This window comes from Phyllostomus hastatus, unplaced genomic scaffold, assembly GCF_019186645.2.
Source record: "Phyllostomus hastatus isolate PE091 unplaced genomic scaffold, TTU_PhHast_1.1 phas_contig_283, whole genome shotgun sequence".
Taxonomy (NCBI): domain Eukaryota; kingdom Metazoa; phylum Chordata; class Mammalia; order Chiroptera; family Phyllostomidae; genus Phyllostomus; species Phyllostomus hastatus.
Genome location: NW_025333833.1, coordinates 12,069,903 through 12,085,436, shown reverse-complemented (window position 1 = coordinate 12,085,436; position 15,534 = coordinate 12,069,903). Strand labels below are relative to the sequence as shown.

General features: G+C 47.4%; 1 pseudogene; it reads left to right on the top strand.

The window, feature by feature from the left end:
* The first annotated feature begins 13,096 nt into the window (after positions 1–13,096).
* On the top strand, positions 13,097–15,081 carry LOC123818307 (annotated as a pseudogene).
* The last annotated feature ends 453 nt before the right edge of the window (positions 15,082–15,534 follow it).

Genomic DNA, 15,534 nt, shown 5'->3' with positions numbered 1-15,534 from the left:
GGTGCCTTTGAACCAGGCCGAGTCACTCATGCCCTGGGCAGTGAATCATGGGAGCCTCGGGCTCTAGAGTTCTGTCTTCCAAACTCTCTCACGGATCATTCCACATTTCTCCCACTCCAGCTCCCAAGCCGTGCCTCCTTCCAGAGTGGACGTGGAGGACATAGGGGTTGGGGGTAGAACTCTGAGGCTGGTACCTTCAGGGGCAAGGCACCCTTTGGGACTTCTTAGGGGCATGCCCACAGCAGCTGCCAGGCAGCCTCCGACTCAGGATGCCCCAGGAAAGCAAAGGCGGGGCTTGTCTGCGGCTGCCCTCTCCACCGTTTTTTACTCAGAGTTCGTGCCCTGCGGTGACTTGCAGTCAGTGTGTGTGGGCGCAGGTTAATGGGATTTCTTTGGGAACAGAAACATTATTACTCCCATCTCCCCTGTCCCAAGTGGAGGATTCAAGAGGCTCTCGTGACCGCAGGGATGGGGCAAGGGGCCAGGGCTCCAGGTAGGAAAGGCGGCTTATCAATTTTGAAGATGTGAGAACCAAAATATCATCTCAAACACAAACTTTCTGGGTGAGCTCCACTTAGTTTTCTGAATTCTCCTGTCTGTTTGGGAAAAGCCTTCTGCTGCATTACTTTCACTTTAGCAAAATATGGTCATCTACAGTCTCAGCCTTTATTCTTTCATTCTGTCTCCCATAAGGAAGACCGACGTGCAATAGACAGACATGTGATGAAAGTGAGTGATAAAGTTCCTGCCTGGCTTCCTCTCCTCCTGGATTACAAAAGTGCTCTGAGACCCGGGAGGACCTGAGCGCTCAGCCAGGCCACTGTCCTCATTTTACAGCAGCAGGGAAGGAGCTCCTAAGAGTTGAAGTGACTCATCCCAAGTCCCACCGCTGGTTGGTGGCAGGCCTGTGTCCTTTAACCTCCTCTCGCAGGTATTACTTTCCAGACTCTCAATCATCCTGACGGCTTTCCTCTGAAGCCTGTCCAAAGCCCTGCTCAGCTGGAGCTCCTGGCAGGGGACGCGTGACCCCGGAGGGGTCTGATTGTATCTGAGTAAGGAGAGAAGATTGCTCCAGTGTGCCCACATCCTGGGTGCGCATTCCGACACTGGGCTGGCTCCCGGGCCCTATTTGCGATGATGACCTTCCGGCCCAGCCTGACGTGCCTGAGCACGTTCTCCCAGCTCCTGTGTCTCGGGCCTGGTTTTCTTCCCCAGGGGTAATGAAGTCCTTACCGAGTCACACCCTGCAAACGATAACACCTCGGGTGTTCAAAACGTCTTTCTTTCTGAAGACAGAGAGCACTCTGCTAAGACTACCAGCCCCCTGGATGCTTCTGTGGGGAGGGGAGGCTGCCAAATGCCAATGTCCTGGACAGAGAGATTAAAGACTGGAGCTTAACTGATTTTGCCTGAGTCACCTATGAAGATGGATGAAAATTATTCTGGAAGAAAGAGAGAATACTTTATCCAGAGTGAGCACGGAGCCCGTTAGTCCGTACTGAAGGCACCGCCTCCTCCACTCTGCCCACAACGGCCAGCGAATGCTGCTGCCTTGACCGTTGCGGTGGTCCCGCCAGGTTCAGTGTCCATGAGCTTTCAACTCCGTGGCCGATACGACACAAAGCAAATCGGAGGTGCCTAATCCTTGCCCTTGCAGGAGCTTGCAGTTCAGCAAGTTTTAAGTCATCAGGGGCTCTGTTTGCTTTCCAGACCTCACCGAACCCCACCCCCATACACAGGGCTCTCAGGCCCTTCCTCTCGGGTGGGGTCTGTATAGAATGCCACCTCCACTGCGCTCCCTGAGCACGTTATTTTCGGTCACTGTGTGTATCCCGCTGTCTGTACTCGCTTAGCTGTCTGACTGGCTGCCCTCCTGTTCCCCTCCCGGGGCTCCAGGCCAGGAGCTCCACAGCCTGCAGAGCGTGCGTGCAGGGATGGCCCACGCAGGCCTGTGGCGTGGATGTGTGCCTCAAGAAAGGCCCTTGTGTTGGCCCCCACTGCCACCTCTGGGTGCCACCCCTCTGAGCATGTCCCAGGAAACAGAATAGCACTTCCTGTGTGTAGTTTGTGGGTTCTGCTGAGGGGTTTGGATTCTGCCTCATCCTCAAGCCGATGAATCAGGGGTCCACTCTTTCAGGGAGCGGCCATCTCCAACATTCAGGGCTGTTAGCTGTCCCCAGATGTCCTCAGTGTCTTCCGTCGAAGGGTTGTGAGATTGGATATGAAGCCATTGTGAGCACCGGGTGGAGCACGAGTAAGCGCATCCGAGGATTGGGTGACTGCGGCCCCCAGCACACCGCCGAGAGAGGGGGCGTGGCGCAGCATTCAGCGCTGATTGGACAATGACAGCCTCATCACCTCCCTAGAAACACTCCGAGGAAGGCTCCCGCCTGCTGCAGTTGCTCCTGTCTCGTAAAGTCTGACACCAAACTGCCGAGGACATGACATTCTAGACACTGAGCTCCCTTGGGATGCTGCCCAGAGTGAGATTTTGGGAACACAGATGTTTTCCTGACTCCTGGGGTAAAGCTACTGCCGGGAAGCTGCCGAGGGGAAATCTCAGTAGGGGGCTTGTGACTCCCCAGTCTCTGTCCCCACCCTTCCAGCAGGGATACGGCGGCCAGCCCTCTGGAGTTCCTCCTCAAAGGGACCCATGGCTGTTATTGCAGACCAAGGCCATGACCCAGAGTTCAGAGCAGCCGCAAATTCACATGTGAGAAGATAATGTTGCTATAATAACCCTATGACTAGTTATGTTCACCACACTGGTCATGAGGCAAGCTCATTGCATGGGCCCCCTCATTTCATACAACCCTAAGGAGGAGATCCTGCCATGTCTGAGTTATAGCTGAGCGGGGTATGTGGGCTTCTCAGTGTCACAAAGTTCGGCACACTGCAGAATCAGAAATTCTAACGAGCAGCATGGACCCGGTGCCCACAGGCCATTCTCTTTCCATTTCACAGAGCTGCCTCTCTGACGGCTGGTGGCCTTGGGAGGACCAGGCCCAAGGAGTGGCCAGGGTGGCAGAGGGAAAAGGAGCAGAGAGTCAAGGGTTCACCTTTAGGTGGAGAACCTGAAGGTAACGTGGCTGCTCCATCCAACAGAGGCCCCACCTCCAACATGGTGGCGTGATATTGATTAAGCTTCTTAAACAACAAAAAATGGGGGGTTGGGGGAGGCCCATGGATGGGGAGCACAGCCCTGGCAGGATCTCCGGGAATCTGAGACACACGCACACACACACACACACACACACACACACACACACACACGTGCGCCATAAAACGGAGTTCGCTGACACCCAAGGCACAGGAGACAGCCCTCTGTTCCCTCCCGGTTTCAGGATTTCAGTCTGCACTGCATCCCACCCTGAAGAATTCAGCAGACTGAAATTATAAAACTGAACTCAGTGGAAAGGCCGTGAGGGGAAGTTTTAGAAGAGAAAAATCTTTGCTTTTTTCCTGGAAAGAACCTTGAGAGAAAAAATAAAGTCTTGCTTTTCCAGCCATTTGAACCACACTCAGAGCACGTGAACAACTAGACAACACAAAACGTTGGACGTGAGAAAGGATTCACCCACTGCCAGGGGCCACATGCCCTAACGTCCCCGTCCGCCTTAGCCATGACCGCTTCTTCTTGGCCCCCACCTCAGCTTTAGAGTCTTTGAAAATGAGTCCTAGCCCTGGCTGGCGTAGCTCAGTGGATTGAGCCTGGGCTGCGAACCAAAGTGTCGCAGGTTTGATTCTCAGTCAGAGCACATGCCTGGGTTGCAGGCCATGACCCCCAGCAACCGCACATTGGTGTTTCTCTCTCTCTCTCTTTCTCCCTCCCTTCCCTCTCTAAAAATAAAAAATAAAATATTTTAAAAAAAGAAAATGAGTCCTGTAATACTGCACTACACATGCTGAATAGCCATCTCTCCCCTTTTAGACCACAAGCCACCTAAGCGGTGAGTGTGTACCATCAACCCTTCACATGGTGGCGATAAACATAGGAACAGAGTAGTCACTTGCTAAATTAATCCATGACTTTTTTTGCCTTCCAAATACCAAGCCTAATAGAACATACCGCTTCTTCCTATACTTGAAATCTGTACTGCAATCATCAGGAACTTGAACTAAGGTGAACCTGGAAGCTCGTCTTTCAAGGCCATCATAAAATGAGTCCAGGCTCGGAGGTCAGACAGTGCCTGGCTTGGGCTTGAGTCCTGGCTCTGCCACTCGCTTAGAAGTTACTTGATTTCTCTGCCCTAGCTTCTCGTTTGCAAAATTGGAAGCCCAGGAAACTCAGAAAACCATTGCAAGGTGGAGTATTATTTTCAACAAAACCACCACAGTAATTCTTTAAAAATGTACGTTAGACCATGCCGAACCTCTGCTCAAATCACTGCCGTGATGTGTCAGTTCATTCGGAATAAAAGTCACCCTCCTTCCTTCGGCCTGCCAGGCCCTACAGGACCCGGCCCCCAGCTGCCACTCTCCTCTGCCCGGCCTCGCTGGCCTCCTCACTTGAACACTCCACCTACCCACTGCCTTGGGGCCTTTCCATTGGCTGCCCCCTCTGCACGGAGCCCTCTTCTCCGAGATGCCCCTGCGGCCAACCTTTCCTGCTCCTTCAGTGTCACCTAGCACCACCGCCATCACCACCTGTTCAAAACTGCAACCTGAACCACCACGCTGATTCCATACACGCGGATCTACTGTTTTCCCGGCACGTATCCCTGTTGGGCATACTCTCTCTCTGCGGTTCCCCACGAACATGCGGATTGCCTGGGACTCCGCGGGGCTCCTCTCACCAGCGATCTTTCCCGAGGGCCAGAGTTGTTGCCTGTTTTGTACGTCGATGTGTCTCAAGTGCCTAGCACAGCGCCTGGCACAGTGTGGGCACTCAGTAAATGACTTTCGAATGAATGAAGATTGAGTGAAGATAGTGCGTGCCTGGCACCCGTAAAGTTTCAATAACTGTAGCTATCATTGCCACCACCACCAAGGTCATTGTCAGCGTCAGTGTCACCATCATGACAGTGGTGCCCCTCTTGAGAGCCTGGAGGAGAATAGAAGAGTTAGGGTGTATAATGCATCAAGCACAGGGTTGGTATACATGACATGCTTGATAAATGTCATCTCCTTTGTTCTTCTCTTTTGTGACATTTTATGCTGCTCCTTTTCTATGGAGGACCCTCAGGGCATAGTTGTAAAGCAAAATTAACTACTCAGGGCACAAAAGTGTCATGTAGGGCCGTTTACAGAGCATTCTAGAACTGCTGATGAATTCTTACTAGCTGAGTATCAAAATTAAGTTTATGTGACTGTATTTTTTTATCATGATTCTCTATATTAAGCAAATTTTCTACTTTTTCTACAACTCATAAAGGAGAGGAGGAAGTGGAGGAGAAATAAAAATATACATTTTAGATTTCATAATACCTGGGTTCATATACCTACCAGGGGGAAATATACCTACAGGAAAAGAAAATTACATTACCAGTTTAAAATTAAACATTCTCTAGAAAATTATATAAGCATAAAGTCGATACTGAAGGATAAAAAGGTAGATAGACTGTGGATGTTGTCAAGCTATCAGAAATAGTTACTTCTTGTTTCACCTTTTCTTTCTCGCTCCTACGTCAGTGTAAAGGGAATTATTTCAAATGTTAAGCATATGCTGGTGTCCAAATTATGCCTGTTGATAGTTCACACAGAACACAGTCGTGACTGCTGCCCTCTACCTCTTAGAAATGCACAGAATGCCAAGGTCTTGGGTAGGACCACCCACCAGGACAAGTTGCTTCTGGCTGTCAAACCCAACGCGGCCCTCGGGCTGGAGATGCACCCGCATCGCCCCCCCCCCCCTTCTCTAAAACTCCAAGCGTCAGTGTACAGCTCGCTCGTGCTCACTCTCTCAGACAGTGCTTTCTCATCGTTCGTTTCTCCAGATCCAGCCAGCAGTCCTGGGAGGCTGCGTGGAACAGCTCCGGCAGCTGCTGACGCAATTGTCTTCCCTGTCAGCTTGGTGTGGGGCCTTCTCTTTTCCTGTAAGAAAAAGATGCTTTTACCAGAAGGCGTGCTCACCACGTCACATTAGAAAGTCAGATGGCTCTTTGATACATTCTATACTTTTTTGGTTGGAAATCGTGCCCAGATGCTGACTCTTTTATCGCGCCAATAGGTCTATCTTCTACATAAAATGTGAATTGTCTTAACTTCCTACTTGCCAACCCCTCCCCCAGCTCAGGGGACAGCCAGGGCCGGAATAGCCATGGTGACAGCCAAGTCTGTTTTGTCTGGCACCCAAGTTGAAGTACAATCAAGGTTCAAATTGTAAACAAATGCACACATCATTCTGGGAGGTCAGGAGCAGGACTGCGGTTAGGATCCTAATGTTAGCAGTGGGGTTTATATAAAACAGCAAGGAACTGTGGGACATTTACACAATGGAATACTACTCGGCCATAAAAAGTGGGAAGTCTTACTTTTTGCGAAAGCATGGATGGACCTGAAGAAAATTATGCTAAGTGAAATAAGTCAGTTAGAGAAAGACCTTATGTTTTACTTGTATGTGGGCTCTAATGAACACACTGATCTTATAAACAAAACAGAAACAGACTCATAGATGCAAGCAGGATGACAGCTCTCACAGGGGGTGGGTTGGGAAGCTGGGTAAAAAAAAGGGTAAAGGGTTGAGGAAAAGACCCAGAGAACTTACAGACACAAGCACCAAACAGTGTGGGAGTGGAGGGAGGCAGGGGAGGGTGGAGCGGGGTAAATGGTGATGGAAGGAGATGTGACTTAGGGTGGTGAGCGCACAGTACAATGTACAGGTGGTGTTTATAGAACTGTACACTTGAAACCTGTATAATTTTACTAACCAATGTCATGCCAATAAAACCAACAAAAATTTATTTTATTTTATTTTTATTTTTAATTGTTGTTCAAGTACGGTTTTCTGTCTTTTACTCCCATCCCAGCCCACCACCCCAGCCCTCCCCACCTCCCTCCCATTTCCACCCCCCCTAGTTTTTGTCCATGTGTCCTTTATACTTGTTCCTGTAAACCCTTCCCATTGTCCCCTGAAATTCCCTCCCCTCTCCCTTCTGGTCATTGTCAGCCTGTTCTCTCTTTCAGTGTCTTTGGTTGTATTTTGCTTGTTTGTTTGTTTTGTTGTTTAGGTTCCTGTTAAAGGTGAGATCATATGGTATTTGTCTTTCAAAGCCAACACAAATTAAAAAAAAAACAAATTTCCTTACATCAGTGTGTACAAGTCTCTGATAATTTGAATAAGGGTTTCTGTTTAAAATGTCAGTATATTGCCTTGAAAGGCTAACATGTTACTCCATCACAAGCCATTAATAAAATTCATGTCTCAGTCAGTCACTGCCTAGGCATGGCCTCAGGGAATGGTACATAGGGCAAATTTGTTAATTTTATGCATTTCATATTACTATGTATTGTGTAAACAAAAATCACAGCAGCAGTAAAGAAAAACAAACCAAAAAAATATTTAGATGAAGAAAAACAATTTAAAAAAGCACAAGGAACCAGGGAAAAAGTGTGTTGAACCCTTAGGGATGGTGAACCCAAAAGCTAGAGAATGCAAAAGCTAGAGAGTGAACTGGCCAGGCATTCTCAGAGGGCCAGAGCAGGGCAGCGGTGGAGGCCAGACCCACTGGGCAGAGTCTAAGACGGAGAACAGACAGAGATGTAGGTTATTTTTGAAAAAGAAACTTACTGAACATCTTACAAAATGAATTGAAGACTTCAATGTATGACCTGAAACTATAAACATCCTAGAAGAAATCATAAGATAAAAACTTCAAGACCTTGGCTTTGGCCATGATTTCTTGGCTATGACACTAAGAACACAGAAAACAAAAGCAAAAACAGACAAGTGGGACTACGTCAAATTAAAAAATTCCTGCATAGCAAAGGAAACACTTACCCAAGTGAAAGGTCAGCCTTTGGAATGGAAAAGATATTTGCAAACTGTATTTCTGATAAAGGATTTATATCTAAAATATATAAGGAACTTTTTCTATTCAAAAGCATGCAACAAATAACTTGATTTAAAAATGAGCAAAGGACTTGAATAGGCATTTTTCTCCCCAAAAAGGCATGCAAATGGCCAACAGGTCCATGGAGAGATGTTGCAGCATCAGTAATCACCAGTCCAATGCAAATTAGAACCACAGTGAGATGGCACCCCACACTTTTGGCGATGGCTATTATAAAAAAAATACCAAGGGTTGAAGAAGACGGGGGAAAACAAGGGGACATTGCACCTTATCACTGGGGATGTGAAATGATAAGGTTATTGCAAAAAACAATACGGAGGTCCCTAAAAAATTAGAATAAAAGTACCATGTAATTCAACAAGCCCGGTTCTGAGTATTTGTCTAAAAGAACTGAAATCAAGATACTGAAGAGATATTTGCATTTCCATATTCATCACATAATTATTCAAAATAGCCAAGATGTGGAAACGACCTAAGTGGAATGAAGAGAATGTGGAATAGACACACAACGAAAGATTCTTCAGCCTTAAAGAAAGGAGGTTGTGTCATGCGTGACAACATGGATGAAACCTGGAGAAGAGGGTCAGTGAGATCAGCCAGTCACAGAAGGACAAATCCTGTATGGTTTCACTTACATGAGCTGTCGAAAATCGTCAAACACGGAAACACAGTGGAATGGTGGTTCCCAGAAGCTGGTGGGGCCGGGGGTGGGGGAGAAAGGGCGGTTGCTAGTCAAGGGGTGTACAGTTTCAGCTATGTGAGATAACTCAGTTCTAAGGGGCTGCTGCACAACGGTGAGCCTACAGTTCACTGCACGGTACACTTAAAAATTTGTTAAGAGGATACATTTGTTAAAAAAAAAACAATACCTTATTGATTTTCTCATCACACCTGCGTGATCTTGAGAGAAAATTTGGAAAACACTTTAAGCATGACAAAAGAAATAAATAAATCATCCACAGTTTTACCAATAATTCCAATCACCAGCAAGAGCCACACATACCGTTTGAAAATGAAATACTTCTATGGAGCATCGTCATCATGATTATCATTGAGGTGTATGGAACACTTACTAGGAGCTGGATACTGATGGAATGGCTTTACGTGCAATTACTTTGTGTAATTCTCCAAACACCTCAGGAAGGTAGGAACTACTATTAACTCCATTTTGCACCTGAGGAAACTCAGGCACTGAGTTTAGGTCACAAATCTCCCAGCTATGAAATGGTGGAGTCGGAAGCAAAACTAGATTGTGTGAACCTAGTGTATCCACGTCAAATCATTTAATTTTAGAATGAATGACACATTCACAAGTCATAAATTTTTTTAAAGATTTTATTTATTTATTTTTTTAGAGAGGGAAGGGTGGGAGAAAGAGAGAAACATCAATGTGTGGTTGCTGGAGGCCGTGGCCTGCAACCCAGGCATGTGCCCTGACTGGGAATCGAACCTGTGACACTTTGGTTCACAGCCCGCGCTCAATCCACTGAGCTACGCCAACCAGGACAAGTCTTATAAATTTAAAAAATGTAAAAAGGTATAAAATAAAAGTCTCATTCCCACTTCCCTCCCCATCTGCCCCCACGACCCCACCATCACTGGTAACCACTTTTATTAGCTTTAGGGGTACCCTTCAAGAGTTTCTTATGCAATAGAACTACATTCTTTACTTTGTTTGTTTGGTTTGGTTTTAGCTTTTAAAAAAATTAGACTTCAGCGTTAGTGAAGTTTTAGGTTCACAGCAAAATTGAGTGGTAAGTAATTGATAAATATTGATAAATATTTGTAGAATGAATGAACTTCGGATCATCAGGCAATTGTCTCCTCGTCCTTTAGATCAATTCCATCTTTCATTACAATGTTTTAAATGTTTTAAGTTTTGCTGGCCTTAAGTCAGATTTGAGAAAAAGGAAACACCTCAATTGCCTCTGGACTAGGGTGCATGACAGTGTCAAGTAGAAAATCAAAACGTTGTCAGATAGAGTCCAGAGGGGGTTCCTCATATGTTTCCCATGGACCCTTCGATTGGCCATCAGCAGAAATGGTACCTGGGCACCTGCCAGGCTTAGTTTGCAAACATCCTTGCATACCAGTTCCTGGTCCATGCCACAGCTCGATTCTAAAGTCTGTGATCACTGCTTTATATTCTGGTAACTTCTAAAGGGGTGAGCCAGGGGGAGGTGAATATATATGTTATGGCATTATAGGCTAGTGGTAGAAAAGATTAGGTGGAAAAACAAATGGAATTTCACCTCCATCTAGTTCAACTGTTCCAAGAAGAGGAAGTGGAGCCACCCGTTGAATTCCTGGGTGAATCCTGACCTTCTGATAAAGTGCCAGAGGCAGAGCTGTGACCGTCACGATGTGCAAGCCTGATGCGCTGCGTGCAGGGCTCAGAGGGATTCCAGGAACACGGAGGATGACGTCCATGGTGGTAAAAGTTCATGTTTCTGGAGAAGAAGAGATCACAGGAGATGCTGCCAGATTCCTGAGCGTGGTGTTTGGGTAAACGTATTTATTGTGATTCTGGGTCAATGACATTTTCTTTTTCCCAAACCCTTTGCTTTCATAGCAAGAAAACTGACTCATGAGCTGGAGCAGAGAAGGTCAATGATTTGGTTTAATTACTTCTCCAGGGGCATGAGGAGAAGGAGTGCTGCTCAATTGAGACGTTTTCTGTAAGAGAGCAAGCACGCATATATTAACACATCACCTCCCTTTCCACAGAGGCCCTAAGGGGGGCGGGGAATAAAAGACTTGTTAGCTGTTGCCTCCTAATCAGCGTTTGTATTTCGAAGATGAAAAAGTGGCTTATTATGAGAACTCCCCAGTGTCAGGAAACTCCAAAGGAAATCAGATTTGATATGGATAAACAGGGTGCTTCCTCCCAGGAAGATCCTTCGAACATACATGCAGCTCCCTTTGATGTGCCCAACCACTCCTTCCCCGTCACAGGCTTGTAGAACACCTCTGGCATAGCATTCATGGGTTCTTACTACCCCTCTGCGTACGTAGTTTAACATGGGGGTGTCCTCTCTGTGTCCGGCACAGCGGGGGCTGTATGCGGGTGTGACCCAGAGCACAGATTCGGGGGGCGGACCACTGTGTGCCTCCTCCTCACAGTGGGAACTTGGGCCACTTACATAACCTCTCTGAGATTTAGTGTTTTCATCTGTTAGATTAGACCGTTGGCATGGATCAGGGAAGCAATGGAGATAAGCATTTACTCTCTTCCCCGGTGCCCAGTTACCATACCAGAAACAGCGGTTATTATTACTGTCAGTATTAGCAGGCACTGAGGAGAAGATATGGCCCCTGCCCTCCACGATCCTAAAGTCCACTGGTGAGACAAGACTCGGGCAATTACTAGGATAACTGAAAGTTCAAAGCAGCATATGACGCCTGCTGCAGGTTATCTGAATGAGGTAAGCATGTGTCTAGCCAGAAGAGCTGCAAATTTTCATGCAGTAACAGATAGAACAGGATCGGGCTTTCATTGCTCTTGCAATATTGTTTCATCTTTTAGAATTATGAAAAAATTTTGTCTTCTCTGGAAACTTGGGGCTGGGGTACACCTAGCCCCCTTCCTGACTTTTTTTTTTGGATGTGTTGATGACCTTTTTTTCAAGTTAATTTCAGTTTACTGCAATATGCCTCGAGTCCACTAAATCATTCTAATTATTAAAACGCCACCTGTGAGACGTATGGGGCATTGTGAGAGTAAGTAAGGTATGTTCAGAGTGGTCTGAGAAGGGAGCAAATTCATAAAACAAGGATGGCATGCCCTGTCAGTTCTAGCCTCTGGGAAGCAAGAGCCAAGACAACGTAAGGAGTGTAGGCAATGGGAGGAAACACCTGTGAAAGGTAAAGGCAGAGGGAACAGAATAAGCAGGGAAGGCCTCCAGTTTGTGAGACACGTCTGACAGCTTCAGAAGGTAAGGGGGAAGGAGACAGGAAGGAGCTAGGCACTCAGACTGCCGTGAAGCCTGAGAAAGTCCCGGCCAGCCCACTGCGGGTTCCCCAGCTGCAGAATGACCAGGCCCCGCAGCCCCCACCATGCCCTGTCCTTGCCCTGGAGTCTCCCCGTGCATGAGGGCTCGGGCTGAACGAGGCAGTGGATTCCAAAAGTCTTCAGCTATCTGCGCTCCTTCCAGCAGGTTCTGCTTGAAGGGAGGTCTGAGGGGTGCCCCTCCAGGGGGGCCACAGGTGGTCTACAAAATGGGTGATCCGAGAAGAACTAAGAGTTCTCAAATACTAAAGGAGTGATTACTGAAATTAGATATTCAATTGAAGAATTAAAAATTAAAGTGGAGAAAAATCTCTCAAAATGCAGAATGAGTCAAAGAGATAGAAATACATGAAATTTTTAAATGAAACATTACAAGAGTGATCCAAGAAAGCCATTATCCTATTAATAGGAGTCTCAGGGAAAAAAAAAGGAGATAAGAAAATTGCATTATAAAGAGAAGAGAAATTCCTGGAACTGAAAACGAGGTACAGTGTTCAGCACAATGAATTTTAAAAAGACCCACCCTTGGGTGCAACCTCCGAAAATCACCCGACACTAAAGAGAAAAGATCCCCAAAGCATTCAGAGAGATGCCATTGTTCACCAGCAAAGACAAGGGAAGCAGACTGTTATCAGGCTTCTAAAGAATTAGGCTGATTGCTAAAACACAGGAGGTGGAGTACTTTCAAGGCATTAAAGAAAATTATTTTATCCTAAAATTCTCCACTTGGCTAATAATGAGAGAAGATGAAAAAGCAGGAGAGCATTTAGAAAAAATGTGGTTTGCCAGCGACTGGTCTCAGTCCCTGGAGGAGACGCTCCAGCGAAATTGGAAGAAAAAAAAAGAAGGGAGACACGGGAGCCAGGAAACAGTTCATGCAACCAAAGAAAACAATGACAGGAATTTTCGGGGTGATATTTGCAGCGGATCTAGAAAACCTCAGTCCAAGCTGGAGCAAGAAAACAGACAGGACCAGGAGAGAAGCCCCAAAGGACTAGAACATGCGATTGAAGTTGGTAACAATTGAGGATATCATAAAATACTGGAATGCCCCCTGTCCTATCAAACAAGAGCCATGCAAAAAGGGTTCCAGGAAACGACGCTCCGTAAGAAACATGTGGCGGTCTTTCAGGTCGGGTCCCCCGGAGAGATGGCTGCGGTGCAGGGACTGAGGCGAGTATGGGTGGTCGTGAGCCGAAACTGAGCTCAGAGGAGTGAAAGAGAGGCCTGGCCGCTGAGCAGGAAGTAGCAGAGAAGGAGGCCAAGCAGGAGGGGCTCCACGGGAAACAACTAAGCCAGGCCAAGGCTGCTGCTGGCAGCCTCGCCACCGATGTTAGGATGTGGGTGCCGAGGAAGAGTCGGGGCCCAGACCAGTGCGTGGCTTTCCGCAGCCGGGCAGCCCACCAAGTCAAGCCCCTTCGGAGGTCTCACTCACTCGTTTCATTCAAGAATACAGCCGTCTGCCGCCCGGGGACGGCCTGAGTGACATCCCCTTAAAGGTGGCAGGTAGGGTCCATGCCAAAGGAGCTTCTGAGGAAAAGCTCATCTTCTATGGCCTTCCAGGGAAGGGGGTCAAGTTGCGTGTCATGGCCAATTCCAGGAATTATAAATCAAAAGAAGAATGTATTCATATGGATAACAGACTATATCAGGAGACGTAATTGGAGTTCAGGGGGATTCTGGGAAGACCAAGAGAGGTGAGCCCAGCATCACTCCCAATAAGATCACACTGCTGTCTCCCTGTCTGCATGTGTTACCATGTCTGTACTTTGGCCTCACAGATGAAGAAACAACACTGTCAGAAATCATTGGACTTGATCCTGAATGACCTCGTGAGGCAGAAATTTACCATCTGCTCTAAGATCCTCATGCACGTAAGAAGTTTCATGTTTGAGCTGGGGTTCTGAGTGACTGGAACTCCCATGGTGAGCCCCATCCTGGGGGAGCCATGGCCAAGCCTTCTCTCCCCTACCACAAGGGGCCGGACATGAATTTGCGTCTGAGGACCGTTCCAGAACCCTACCAGAAGAGGCTGGTGGTTGGTGGCGTTGACTGGGTTTATGACACTGGGTGCCAGTTCTGTAAGGAGGGGACCGATTTCGCTCACGCTCCTGAGGCCACCACCTGTGAGCTCTGCACGGCCTCTGCAGACTGTCGTGTTCTCATGAAAATCACGGGATGATGAAACACATTGTAGGCAGTTCGTAATGTCACCTACTGTCCAGATGGCCCGGACGAGAGCTTGAGAAAGCCCTGGGAGAGAAGCTGCCAGAAACTAACTTCATGAAAAAGCTGTTGAATGCTCTCCACCTTGGGCCACAGCCAGGCTCCGTGATAAGCTTGCTGGGGGCTTCCTGGAAGTGACATGCGTCAATCCTACATTCTTCAGTGACCACTCACAGATAACGCGCCCTTTGGCCAAATACCACCACTCTCAAGAGGCTCTGACTAAGCAGTTTGAGCTGTTTGTTGTGAAGAAGGAAACATGCAAAGCCCACACCGAGCTGAGTCACCGCAAGTGGCAGCGGCAGCTTTCTGAAGAGAAGGCCAAGGCCAAGGCTGCTGACGATGATGCGGCCATGTTCATGGACGGAAACTCCTGCACGGCCCTGGACCACCGCTGCCCTGACGCATGGCTGGGGCTCGAGCACCCACCGAGTCTCCATGTTTCTTGCAGACTCCAGTGACATCAAGGAAGTACTTCTGTTTCCTGCCATGGAACCCGTAGACTAGAGGGAAAGTGTAGCAACCGCTGATACACTGGCACTTTGTCTTCAAAATTATCATCGCAAGTCACGCAACTGAGGCATCCTTGCCCTTCTGCCAAAGACAAGCACGGCAAGGGAATCCGTGTGCGTTGCTGTCCATGTGACTCCTGCAGTTCAGTCACGAGGAGAGAGGAAAGGAATCAAGAATTCCATTTATGCCCCTTGCAACCAAATAATCTGTTTGTCTCTAAAAAAGAAAAGAAAAATGGGGTGCAGTAAGAAGCAAACCCAAATGTGACGTTGATTCAGGCAAACGATGCAGTGGCAAAAAGGAAACTCTGTTTGGCTTCGATGCTGGGAACAGTCTCTCTATGGCGGCTCAAGAACCCTGGTGTGGAGCCCACAGACAGTGAGACGTAATCCTGCTGCGCTCCTGGGCGGAGCAGGCAACTATGTTGACGTTGTTACAGGAAGGTAGGCACTCCTGATCATTTTCAGATTTCAGAGTCAGTCCACAAAGCAGGAATATTGGTGAAATTTCAGCACAAATTGTAATTGTTAATGAATCTTCGACAATGTGAGATAATACACAGCTGACAGATGGAGATGGGGGGTGGGGGGTGGGGAGAGGAAGGGTAAGGCCATTTCCCCAGTCGGAATGATGCAGTGGAAAGTTGGTGAAGACAGGTAATCTAATTATATTATTTAATGTCACAGAGTAACTGATAAAAAATTTAAATTAATACAAATGCTAAATATTGCGAAGAGGATGAGGATGGGAAAGAAGAAGTTAATGTGAAATAAA